A 13,612-nucleotide genomic window follows, 5' to 3' on the forward strand; every position below is an offset into this window, starting at 1 on the left:
AATAGGGGTCTGTTTCAACTACATATTGGGGTTTTATTTTTCCCTACCCATTCATGCACCAATCAATCTAGCATCAAGCTATATAAAACAACAACTGATAAGTTCAGGAGAAGTGCGCATGGCTCATCAAACACCCTGTTATTTTCCCAGGAAGCTAACACATTGCTGTTGGCTGTTGTGTATGCCTGGGAGAGTGAATAGAGGCTTACGTCCTAGCTTTTGCTTTTCCAAGTATGCTTAAGGAGTGAGTGTGCGTGTGCTTTCTCAGCTTGGAGAGTTCTGATGTGAGGTGAGGTTCATTTATTATGCCCTCAACACTCCTTATCCTGTTTCTCAGGGGACCTTTCTGAATCTCACTTTGCACAGGTCTTCCCCAAAGCTGCCTCCTGGGCTGTCATCTCCTGGTCCCAAGGGGTGGCGTGAGTGGGACTGGGGGAAGAATGATCAGGAAGCAGTTGGTCTGCCTTGCCTGCTGTTACTCTTCTCAGTGACCTGGTTTCAGGGTTGTCCTGATGTGATGCCACAGCCTCTGACAAGTGCCATAGATCCTGGCTGGTGATGATCCAGCAGGGCACACGCGGTGGATAAATGGCCACCACCAGAAAGCTCTCCACAGCCCATCCCCGCCTGCTGCACCTGTGGTCTCTTCGGCTCCAACCCTGGGATACAGGCTTTTTTTATCTTGTCTAGGGTTTCTCAGAGTCTTTATGTCCTGATCCATCATCTACTTTCTTTTCGCCATGACACTTCTGGGCTCAGTTTGGGGAGGAATGATGGTATTCAGCATTAGTTCACCATCTGGTGAGGAACTAGAATCTTTTATGCATCTTTATATTCCCTTCCTTAAGATGCTTAAGATATGTCCTAGAACAGTAGTCCCCTACCTTTTTGGCACCTGGGACCAGTTTTGTGGAAGACAGTTTTTCCACAGATGAGGGCAAGGGATGGCTTCGGAATGAAACTGTTCCACCTCAGATCATCAGGCTGCAGATTTTCATAAGGAGCATGCAACCTAGATCCCTCACATGTGCAGTTCACAATAGGGGTCGTGCATCTAGGAGAACTGAATGCCACCTGCTGATCTAACAGGAGGTGGAGCTCAGGTGGTAATGTTCACTGCCGCCCATCTCCTGCTGTGCAGCCTGGTTTCTAACAAGCCGTGGACTGGCCCTGGTCCACGGCCTGGGGGATGGGGGCGCCTGTCCTAGAACACTGACCTGGACTGCCTCACAAAGTTTAGTATGAAGGACAAGTCTGTTTCATTGTGAGGAAAAACCATGTTAGAAAAATATAAATATATAATATGCTATACTTGTTAGTATAATTTAATGCATAATAACTGTGAAGTAAATGACCGCTAAATAAATACGACTTTGGATGAGCAGCTGGAGTAGGCTGCACGCCACTGTGACAGCATTATTTCTCAGTGCTGCAGCAGTTAATTGCTACTTAAAGAGAAGAACAGATTACTAAAGGTTGATTTGAACAAATCCTTTAATACATTTGCTTATTGATTGGGATTTGTTATTTCAAAAATATTTTAACTTCTCAATTTTGACCCAAACACCATTAATTGTTTGTGAGTGAGCTTTGTAAAACTGAATGCAGAAGTTTTGATTATGAGGCAAAAACTCTCTCGTCCTGTTTTAAGGAAGATCTACATGCCCTTCTTGGTGATATTTTGGGAAGGAAAAGGAGAAGTGCTCTCTGGGAGATGAATTTCACTGCCCTTGTTTTCCCCCTCCTTACAAGATTGGAACAAATTCCCATTTATTTAGCAAGCAAAACATACTTCATAATTTCCAAATAAGAAGTTAAGTTTGCCATCTACACATCTGGAAACTGTGCATCTAGTCTCAGTTTACAACAAATAATATTTGTATTCTATGAACTTATCAGAAAGCTCAGTTTTGAATTGACTTAATTCATGAGAAAAGTGCAATTAAGGTAACTGATATTGATGACAGTTTAAGTAAAATATTAACCATTCATCCCTAGTACGATTTCAGGTTCTAGCTTGTTTCAAATTAAATCACCATATTTATCAAATTAGATCACCAGAATTATTTAGCGTAACTCTTTGTAAAGTTGCCTTTACTAATGTAAGTTAATCTGCCTTATTTGAATGTCTTTGGCATTCTTGAATGCTGATATGAGAAATGGTCCTATGGAATTAAGGTTTCTGCATCTTTTTAGAAGACTGTTGCAAAAATTAATAATTCTGCAAGAGCTACCATTCAGAGAATACATCGGATGACCCAGGCACATGCTTTACTGAACTTAATTCTCACTATAGTCTTTTAGGTGTATATTATAATCCTTACTTTACATATGAAGAAACTGAAGCTATGTTAAACAACTTGCTCACACCTAATAAGTGCTTGACACAAGATTCAAACCGAGGTCTGTTAGATCTCTAAGTTTGTGGCCTTAACCAATGTTTTATGTTGTAATTATGCTATATATGTAGAATTATTCACATAAAATGGTAAGAAATTGGGAGGCACTACATTGTAGAGCCAGAAGTCTGATTGGGATGGCAAGCTACAATCAGGATGATCTTTGGCACATATGGCCTTGCCTGGAAATTCCCAGATTCCATTTATCAGAAGCTGGATAAAGACTGGACTTTGGTCACCCAACCCTGCTGGAGACTCAGATTATTCCTGACTTGGACATTAAAGGGAAACAGTTCCATTGGCAAGGGTGTCTAAGACACTTAGGTAACCACATGAACAGGAGCTTACCTTTGACTTCAGGGCCTTCAATGAGTCATAGGTTAAGAAATCCTTATCTAAGCCATGCTAGTTCCCAGTTTTTCTTGGCTTCTGGGAAGCCCTGTATCAAATGAAATACTCAATTCCAATATTTTCCTGAATGTTATTATGTTCTTCTTGATCTCTAAGTCAGTAGACTTCAAACTGTGTTCCACATAGTTCTTTGAGTTCCACAGGCCCTCTTTTAGGGTGCCCCATTGCTTGAGGAGAAGATGGAAGGGATGGAGCTGTGGGCAGGCATCCCACCCCTTAGAACAAGCAGCTTCAAGGCCACAGGCATGAAAGACATTAGCTCAGCTCCACCACTGCCTAGTGATTTGATTTCTTTATGCTCCAGTGTCCTCATCTATAAAAAGGTACTAATAGTCCTATCTTGTAGGTTTCAGTCATGACAAAAGGACTAAATGCATGTATGACACTCAGAACCCTGCCTGACAAAAAGCAAGCACCCAGGAATTGTTAGTCATTATTACTGCTTGACTATGCTTTTAAATACAATGTTTTTTATAATCAAGAACACTGAAACTAAAAAAAAAAAAAAAAAAAGGAAAACCACTTTGTCTGTGATCTTTAAACTTATGTTTAAATTGTTTTTTTTCTGTTTAATTTTTATTTGTATGTTATTTTCATGTAAATGAGATTTAATTCATTCCCAGTCTGCCATTTTTGATCTACCAAATTACCTCCTCATAAATGTTCATCCCTGACTTCCCAGTGAGAAACTTGGAAATTGCCTTTATTTCTTCGCTGACAGATCTGATAAATGAGTGTTAGAAGGAAAACTTTAGCTAAAGTAAATTTAACGGAATTTAATTGAGCCAAGAACAATTTGCGAATCAAGTAGCCTCCCGAGCCAGAGTAGGCTCAGAGAGACACCAGTGCAGCCAGCCACATGGTGTAAGAAGATTTATGAACAGAAAGAGAACAGGGAAGCACAGAAAATGGAAGTGAGGTACAGAAGCAGCTGGATTGGTCACAGCGTGGTGCATGCCTTATTTGAACACGGTTGAAACGGTTGGCCCTATCTGATAGGCCAAAACTCAGTGTTTGGCACAAGAGTAGCTTACAGTCTGTTTACAAATCCATTGAGGTTATAGTTCCCTAGGTACAGAGAAGCCTTTAAGTCAAACTTAAAATACTTAAGGAGACAGCTGTAGGCCAAACTTGATTTAAGCTTCTTTGCCCCTCACTTTGCTACTGGCTTCACTGCCGCAGGTGCTCTGTGCTTGAGACAATTTAAGATTGAGACCCTTTAAAATATTTTGCTGTCCTCTTTGCACATGAGAGTGTATTAGTCTATTCAGGCAGCTATAAGAAAACACAATAAACTGAGTTGCTTATAAACATTAGAAGTTTATTTCTCTCAGTTCTGGAGGGAAGTCCAAGACCAATGCACAGGCAGACTGGGTGCCTGGTGAGGGCTCTCCTGGTTCACTCTTCCTGTGGGCCTGTTTTATAAGGGAGCTAATCCCATCCATGAGCACTCCACCCTCATGATCTAATGACCTCCCAGAAGCCCCATCTCTTAATATCATCACTCTGGGGGTTAGGATTTCAACATGTGAATTTCAGGGAGACACAAACCCTTAGACCATAGCAGAGGATACATAGAAGTAAAAAAAGATAGATAACAACAAAAGAAAAATAATGGCGATTACTAGTCATTTTAATTTTTTTTACTTTCTTTGCTCCCCCTTCCTACTTTTGAAACATTTTTAAAGTTTTCAATGAGAAAAGAAAAGCCCAAACATTATTTATTTTATTGTATTTTTTCCCCAGTAAAATATATCATGCATACAAACTGGTAGAAATAACGTACATTCACTGTTTTAAAAAGGAGGATGAAATGAGCCTCACTGAGTGTAATCTTGGGTTTGCCCTTCATCTGGCTCCCTCTTTACTGCCTCGCTGGCTCTGGGCTTTAGGGAGAGGATGTCAATGGACACCATCTGCAGCCTCCTTTGCATTTCAACTTCCAGTTAGTTTTGGCCAATGGAGTATTGCATTAAACTTGTTTTTCTACACACTGTCCCTACTTTTGTACACAATCCCTTTCTTAACTTCTCCTCAAATTAACTTGAGGTTTCTATTTACTTCCTTTAAGGATCCAACCAGCTCCCCCTGAGCTGGGCCGGCGGAGGCTCTCCCTTATCCTCAGGAGAGGTATATACCGGTTTAAACTTTGTGTTAATCATTCCTTTGCTTAAAAAGAACTAATGTCATCATATAAGTATGTCAAAATGTATATTGTTTAGTTTTGTGTTTTTTGACTTATGTAAATGGATTGATTTAAAGTCTCCCTCACTTGTGTTCCATTTTTTTCCCTTTGCTGATTTGGAAATTATACATTCTGGCTGGGTGCAGTGACTCACGCCTGTAATCCTAGCACTTTGGGAGGCCAAGGCGGGTGGATCACGAAGTCAGGAGATCGAGACCATCCTGGCTAACACAGTGAAACCCCGTCTCTACTAAAACATACAAAAAATTAGCCAGGCATGGTGGCGGACGCCTGTAGTCCCAGCTACTTGGGAGGCTGAAGCAGGAGAATGGTGTGAACCTGGGAGGCAAAGCTTGCAGTGAGCCGAGATCACGCTACTGCACTCCAGCCTGGGCGACAGAGTGAGACTCTGTCTCAAAAAAAAAAAAAAAAGGAAATTATACATTCTATGTCTAGGTATTTAATAGTTATTTTAGAAACTTTAGTGTTTACATTTAATTTAATAAGTCTCAACTTAAACTTTTCCTTCTCTTTAAACATTAAGGTCTTAGAATGCTTCAACCCTGATTACCTCTCACCCAACTGCAATGCTATTTTTATTCAGTATTTCGGCTCTGCCTAATTTTTAAACTTGCAAAAAGTGGTCACTGTTGATATTATTATTTCGTACCATCAGTGATTCCTTAGATGGAGCCACGTGTTATAGTTTTCTTCACTCACCATTCCATTTTGCATCTGAGATATTTCTTTGGGATCATTTCCCTTTTTCTTTAGAGGTTCTTTAGTGAAGTGTGTTGCTAGCAAAATCTGTCTTTGTCTGCAAATGTGTTTTATTCCTGTTCTTGAAAGACAGTTGTACTGAGTTTTTCTTAGTATTTTGAAGACAATATATCACAATCTTTTGACTTCCACTCTTGCTTTTCAGAAGGCAGCTGTTAATCGTTGATTCTTTGAGGTGAATATCTTCTCCTTTTAACTACTTTTGGATTTTCTCTTTTCGGTGTGTCTCTTTGGTTTGTTTTAATGTATTGTCTAGAGATATAGGTCTTTTTTTTTTTTTTTTTTTTTTTTTAAATCTTGTTAAGTTTCCTTGGACTCAGTGAATCTGAGAATAATCTTTCATAGGTTGCAAAAATTTCTCAGCCAATTTCTCTCTTCAAAAACATTTCTCCTTCATTGTGTTTGCTCACTCTGAAAAACTGATTAGATATATTTTACGTTTTCTCATTCTATGCCCCAAAACTTTCAACCGCTCCTTCCCAGTTTTCATTGTACCACCTTTCTGGCTGTGTTTGGGTAATCATCTCTTCGGTTGTGTCTAATCTGCTGTTCAATACATCCAATGAATTTCTAACTTCAAATATTAATTTTACATTTTCTATTTCAGTATTTCAAATCCGCTTGACTATTTTAATGGTGTCTTATTACTCTATGTCATTTTTAATTCCTTCTATTATTTCTTTAAACATATTAAACACATACATATGTGTGTATATATGTGTATACTTATATATATATGTATATATATGTGTATATATATATATACATATATATATATATACAGTTGTCCTTCAGTATTCGTGGGGGATTGGTTCCAGGATGTCCTGCAGATATCAAAATTCACAGAGATACTCAAGTCCCTGATGTAAAATGATGTAATATTTGCATATAACCTACACATATATCCCCCGGTAAACTTTAAATCATCTTCCTAGATTACTTATAATGCCTAATACAATGTAAATAATTATTATACTGTATCACTTAGGCAACAGTGACAAGAAAAAAGTCTGCATATGTTCAGTACAGACACTACCATCTATTCTTTTTTCTAAATGTTTTCCATCTGCAGTTGGTTGAATCCACCAGTGTGGAACCTATGGATGTGGAGGACTGACTGCACTTACTTCTGCTAAACATGTTGGTATACTATCAACCTGGAGATTTAAAACTAAATTTTCAGCTTGGGGCTTCAATTTGGGAACACAGATTATGTGAATTTTGTTGCAAGCCAACATAAGGATCAGCTTATGGAAGGAATTCTTTGAAGTGACTCTTCCTCCTTCCTTTCTCTTTCCTCTCCCTGTCTTCTTTTCTTCTTTTTCTCTCTCTCATTCTTTCCCTAAATCCTTGACCTTCCTCCTTTCCTCTCTCTCTCTCTCATCCTTCCTTCCTTCCAACAAAGACTCTCTCTTTTGACTAAAACTTTAGTCAGGCTCCTGAGCACTTTCTGACTAGGCCCAAACTTGGGCTTCCCTCCCTGTCTTTGTAGAATCCAGTGTGAGCAAGGATCTTGCTAAGTCAGCTTAGCTGTAGAAAATCCCCTACCTTTGCTATCTGAGCCCCCTCCATATCTGATCCCCCTGGCTTGCCTTCAGGAATTATCCTGCTAGATCAGTCTAGCCAGAAACCCTTGTCCTTGATGTTTCCACTGAGTAATTTTCTGTTCACTGATCCCCACTCTGCTCCTTGGTTAAAAATCTCCACTTATTCTTGTTGGAGTAGGAGTTGAGCCAAATCTCTCTTGCAACTGGAAGACCCTGTTACAGTGCTCCCTATACCTATGACCAGGCTCCCCTTGAATAAAGTCTGCCTTACCATCTTGAACAAGTGTCACAAATGATTGTATTCTTTAGCTTTCCCTCCCTCCATTCTCCCCTCCCTTCATTCCTTCTTTTCTTACTTTTTCCTTTTCCTCTTTCCTTCTTTTTTTTTTTTTCTTTTTAAATGGAGTTTCGCTCTTGTTGCCCAGGCTAGAGTGCAATGGCACGATCTCAGCTCACCACAACCTCTGCCTTCTGGGTTCAAGCGATTCTCCTGCCTCAGCCTCCCGAGTAGCTGGGATTACAGGCATGCACCATCACGCCCAGCTAATTTTGTATTCTTTAGTAGAGACGGGGTTTCTCCATGTTGATCAGGCTGGTCTCGAACTCCTGACCTCAGGTGATCTGACTACCTTAGCCTCCAAAGTGCTGGGATTAAAGATGTGAGCCACTGCACCCAGCCTCTTCTTTCCTTCTTTTTCTTCCTGCTCTGAGGTTATAATTGGCAAGTAGTGCTAGCATCTATCTCTGCAGAGTGGGTTTCCATGTCCCCAGTTATTCTCTTTTTATGTTTTGTGCACGGGGCTTTAACCTGACTGATTTGAATCCTAGACTATATGCCCTGGGCCACCAGGATGAAGACGATGCCCTCAGCATAAATACCACTTTAATGCTGTTCTTTGGGACCTCTAAGGACTCGCCTTACTGCTCCATAACTTCAACCCTGCATTTTAAAATGTTTTCGAAATGTAATTTTCATATAGGTGTTCTGCACTGGGAGGTTTTTTTCTACATAGGCAATATGTCATTTGGCCAAAAATGGAAGAAATGGAAAAAACGGAATAAATAATGTGATTTTTTTAGTTTAGTAAAAAAATGCAAATTTTGGTAGATTTCAAAACTTGAATCATTTAATTTTTTTGTATATAATGAAGAATGTAGCTTCAAACATCTAATTTTATCTATCACTATTAGAAGCACATAGCCCTGTTTCTGTCATAGTTATTTAGAAAAGAGAAGATAAGGCCAGGTGCAGTGGCTCACACCTGTAATCCTGGCACTTTAGGAGGCCTAGGTGGGCAGATTGCTTGAGGTCAGTAGTTTGAAACCTGCCTGGCCAACATGGCGAAACCCCATCTCTGCTAAAAATACAAAAATTAGCCGGGTGTGGTGGCATGCACCTGTAGTCCCAGCTACTTGGGAGGCTGAGGCATGAGAATCCCTTGAACCCAGGAGATGGAGGTTGCAGTGAGTCAAGATCATGACACTTCATTCCAGCCTGGGTGACAGAGTGAGACTCCATCTCAAAAAAAAAAAAAGGAAAGAAAAGAAAAGGAGCTGCACATGAATGGAATCTCAGGACTATGGCCTATGTAGGTAAAATAAAGGTGAAAATTATTTCTCTTATTCAGTGTTGCAGGAGGTTAGGGACCCAGAACGGAGGGACCGGCTGGAGCTGTGGCAGATGAACATAAATTGTGAAGATTTCATGGACATTTATCAGTTCCCAAAGTTGATACTCTTATAATTTCTTATGCCTGTCTTACTTTAATCTCTTAATCCTGTTATCTTCGTAAGCTGAGAATGTACATCACCTCAAGACCACTACTGTACAAATTGATTGTAAAAGGTGTGTTTGAACAATATGAAATCAGCGCACCTTGAAAAAGAACAGAACAACAGTGATTTTAGGGAACAAGGGAAGACAACCATAAGGTCTGACTGCCTGTGGGGTCTGGCAGAATAGAGCCATATTTTTCTTCTTGCAAAGAGCCTATAAATGGACCTGTAAGTAGGAGAGATATCGCTAAATTCTTTTTCTAGCAAGGAATACAATATTAAGACCCTAGGAAAAGAATTGCATTCCTGGGGGAAGGCCTATTAACGGCCGCTCTGGGAGTGTCTGTCCTGTGCGGTTGCGGTTCTCTGCTCTTGAACCCTGTTTTCTGTTAAGATGTTTTTCAAGACAATACATGCACAGCTGAACATAGACCCTCATCAGGAGTTTTTGATTTCATCCTTTGCTTTGTGACCTTTGCTTTGCCCTTTGCCTTGTGACCTTTATTGGCCTCAGAAGCATGTGATCTTTGTTCTCCCTTTTGCCGTTTGAAGCATGTGATCTTTGTGACCTACTCCCTGTTCATACACCTCCTCCCCTTTTAAAGCCCTTAATAAAAACCTGCTGGTTTTGTGGCTCAGGTGGGCATCACGGACCTACTGATATGTGATGTCACCCCTGGCGGCCCAGCTGTAAAATTCCTCTCTTTGTACTCTTTCTCTTTATTTCTCCAACTGGCCGACACTTAGGGAAGATAAAAAGAACCTACGTTGAAACATTGGGGGCAGGGTTCCCCGATAATTCAGTTTTTCTAAAACTGCACTGAACTAAATTCTCCAGTGAGCATTCTCACAGCCTGTCGTTTTCATGGGTTCACTTCCTACATTTTGTTCCTTAAATCTTAGTGACAATGCCTTTTAGAATGGAAGCTGAAACAAACAAAAATTATTAGGTTGTAGATGTTAGTTCCCTGTTGATACTAATTCTTTTCTCTTCTTCAGTCTCTTATTTGATGAGAAAAAGCCCTCTCATGTTCTCAAGTTCAATGGTCTTTTCAGCAGAAGGGCACATGCTAGTAAATATAATTTTCTATCTGTGTGTGTCTGAGTTGGTGATTATAACACCTCACATCTGCGGAAGATAAATTATTACTCTCCTTGGAAAAACTCTGACAAAGGTTAAGTTTTCTTGAGACTATTACATATTGTTTCACAATTTTAAAAAAAGTTATAAAACTTATCAAAGTATTAAAATAGTGCATTTCTGTTATAATAAAAATAGCTTCTGTATATATGGGTTTCTCATATATATAAATATATATGGGTTTCTCTTAACTCTTCAGGGTAGATATTATTATATTCAGAAATTGTGGATCAGAAAAAAAAGTAAGTACTTGCCCAAGGTCACATAGCTATAAAATGGCAGAGCTGGGATATAAGCCATGTCATAATTTGCTCTAAATTATACCATGCCAAGGCCCCTTCAAGGCTTAAATCCTTAAAACCTCATAAATATAGAACTCTCAGGGCTTCTGTAGAAGCCCTATGGTCTAACTTCTTAATTTTACAAACAAAGAAACTGAAACCCAGAGAAGTTAAGAGTAATTAGAACTTAGATCTTATGATCTTGGGCCACTGATTGTTTCTGCATGCAAATCTGAAATTTAAAATTTGAGAACTATGAATGAAAAATGTTTAAATGAAAGTTGAAAAACATCCCAACTTTGGATACAGTCTTAATGTAGGAATATTTGCCACCTAATATTGATACTGATATTGTGAAGAGCGGTGAAGTGGCGATGGAGTGTGAAGAAGATGAATGTCTTGACCTTCTTTCCTGAAGGTTGACCTGCTCTAGGAGAGGAAACCAATCATTCCTTCTTTCTTTCTTCATGCTGCGCCAGGCTCATGGCATGTGCTGTTCCATCTGCCTGCTATGATTCCCTACCTCTCACTTGGTTAACCATCATTCTTCCTTCAGATCTCAGCTCAGAGCATCACTTCCTCAGGGAGGTCTTCCTAGAATTCACTGGCTCCACTTACACTCTGGGCCTGCAGTGTGGAATGACTACAGTTTCCTGAGTCAACCAGGGCACTGGATCATGGCTCAAGCTGATATCTGCTGGCAATGCCACCTTCCTCATTTATATTTGTGGAGCCACCCTTACTCCACCTTTTTCACCTGGCAGACACCAACTTATCCTTAAGACATAGTTTAATCATTACCTTTCCTTAAGGATGGGGGTGGCCATGATGACTACCATGGCCTCAGAGCTCTTATCACAATGCCGCTAGCACTTTGTTGAGTTCACTGCTTTATAGCTCTATCCCCACTGCTAGAATGTGACCAGGTTTTGTATCACTGCATCCAGAGGGGTTTGAATGGTTCTGGGAATAAGAGATATTTTTTAAAGAAATGCTTTTTCAAAAAAAATTAGATCACTGGAAATTATTCAATTCATACTGAAACCCTGATTGGGAACTAGATAGTAAATATTTACAGTTTATCACAATAGAAATTCTTCATTGCTTATGTGGATATATTATAGTTGTGATGCAAGTTACTCTGTTTACACTGTACAAAACAAAATTTCCAGTGTGTTTGTGAAGGTACACAGTGTCTTTTATACGTCACACTGTAAATATTTGCTGAAGTCATGCAATGGGCTATACACTTGCGAATTTTAAGAGGTGTTTGGTAATTTTCTGTGCTGTCAAAGAGGGTAAAGTCTAAACTAGGTGTTAGCACTATTAGATTTATTCAGGAAACTTATCTTCCTACCTGTACCAAAATCACCAGCTCCAGGGGCACAGGAAAGCCTTTCTCACACCTGACAGAGCTCCTCAAACTAAAGCAAGAGCCCAGGACACATCCTCTGTGCCTTGGGGCCAGCAATAATGTTCCTGCCCTGCTGCAGTGTGGCCTCCTTCTCCACTGGACCCTGAGACCTCAGGGCTGAGCAGTTCCCCAGTGAAACACATTCTTTCTGTACTAACACCCTTCCCTTTCTAACTCCACCATGTCAGTTTCCTTTTGGCATTCTACCAAATTACTATAAACATAGGGGCTTAAAAGAGCACAAGTTTATTATCTTACAGTTCTGGAGGTTAGAAGTCTGAAGTGAGTCTCACTGGGCTAACATCCAAAGGCAAGCAGGGCTGTGTTCCCTTCTGGAGGCCGTACGGGACAATCAGTTTCCCTGCCTTTCTGGCTTCTAGGAGCTGCCCACATTCTTTGGCTCATGGACTCTTCCTCCATCTTCAAAGCCAGCAACTACAATTTGAACCCTTCTCACATTGCTTTACTCTGCCCTCCGTTTCTGCCTCTCTCTTCCAGTTTTAAGGATCACAATGTGATTACATGTGGCCCACCTAAATAATTCATAATAATCTTCTCATCTCAAGGCCCTTTAGTATCTGTGAAGTCCGTTTTGCTAAGGTAACGTATTTACAGAGTCTGGTGTTTAAGATACAGACATCTTTATGGGGAAGATGGGCATTATTCTGCCTCCCACATCCACCATTTCCATGATTATTGCCATTTTCACTCAGATATATACAGCAATTTGATTATTCTCCAATAAAGTCATTAATTTAATAGATATTTATTGATTACTTTGGCTATAAAGATGAGTTAAATGTATATGTTTACATCTAATATAAAATATACAGAGCCAAGCAAACAGTTGTAAAACCATGTGAAAAGTGTCATCTGAAAAGAATTTCAGGGTATTAAGAGATCAGAGAAGAAACAGTGCTCAAGTCATCTCTGAATGAGACTGGAGATTGGAAATTGACTAGAAGGCTCCTGGCAGGGGGAGCTTGGAGACAATCTTGAAGAATGTCTGGGAATTTTCCAAATAGACAATAGAGAATAGAAGGGGCTAGATAGAACAGCATATGCGAAGGCTCTAGACTGTGAGAAAGTATGTGGGCTTTGGGAGCTGTGGTTAACTTGGTGTCGCTAGAGCGCTGCTGTTTGCCGCACTTACAGTGATGATGCAACTATTCTGTGTCTGTGCTGTCTATCACCATCGCCACTGACCACATGTGGCTATTCAGCACTTGAGATATGGTTAGTTGACAACGGGACTGAATGTTTTCTTTTGTTTTATTGTAATTAATTTAAATCTAAATAGCCACATGTGGCTAGTGACTACCATATTGTCAGCACAGCTGCAGGGCATAGAGTACCTCTGAGTGGGTGATGGGAGAGATGAAGCTGGAGAGGTGAATGGGGGTTGGATTATGCCAGGCTTTGTTTGTGTGTTTGTTAGGCAGGGAGTTTTGCATTTGTCCCCTGGAGATGTGATTTTCAGGCTGTGTTCCATGGTCATTGGTTCTATACAGGTTATCCAGGGCTGCTGCTGGGGCTGGCAGGGGGGTGGGAAAGGGTCAGGAAGACTGAGTGGCTGGGTGGAGGTCTGCTCCCCGCTCCTCATCAACCCATCTCATGAGTTCCCTTCAGCTGAGCAGCTCCAATGACATCAGTTTAATGTATTGGGCTTTTGTTGTAT

At 40.3% G+C, this 13,612-nt stretch overlaps 1 protein-coding gene across 1 annotated transcript in view; it reads left to right on the forward strand.

The window, feature by feature from the left end:
* The window catches only part of LOC134733857 (uncharacterized), a 150,871-nt gene that overhangs the window by 37,384 nt on the left and 99,875 nt on the right, over positions 1 to 13,612 (forward strand). The gene's annotated exons all lie outside the window — the stretch shown is intronic.

This window comes from Symphalangus syndactylus, chromosome 2 (assembly GCF_028878055.3).
Source record: "Symphalangus syndactylus isolate Jambi chromosome 2, NHGRI_mSymSyn1-v2.1_pri, whole genome shotgun sequence".
Lineage (NCBI taxonomy): Eukaryota > Metazoa > Chordata > Mammalia > Primates > Hylobatidae > Symphalangus > Symphalangus syndactylus.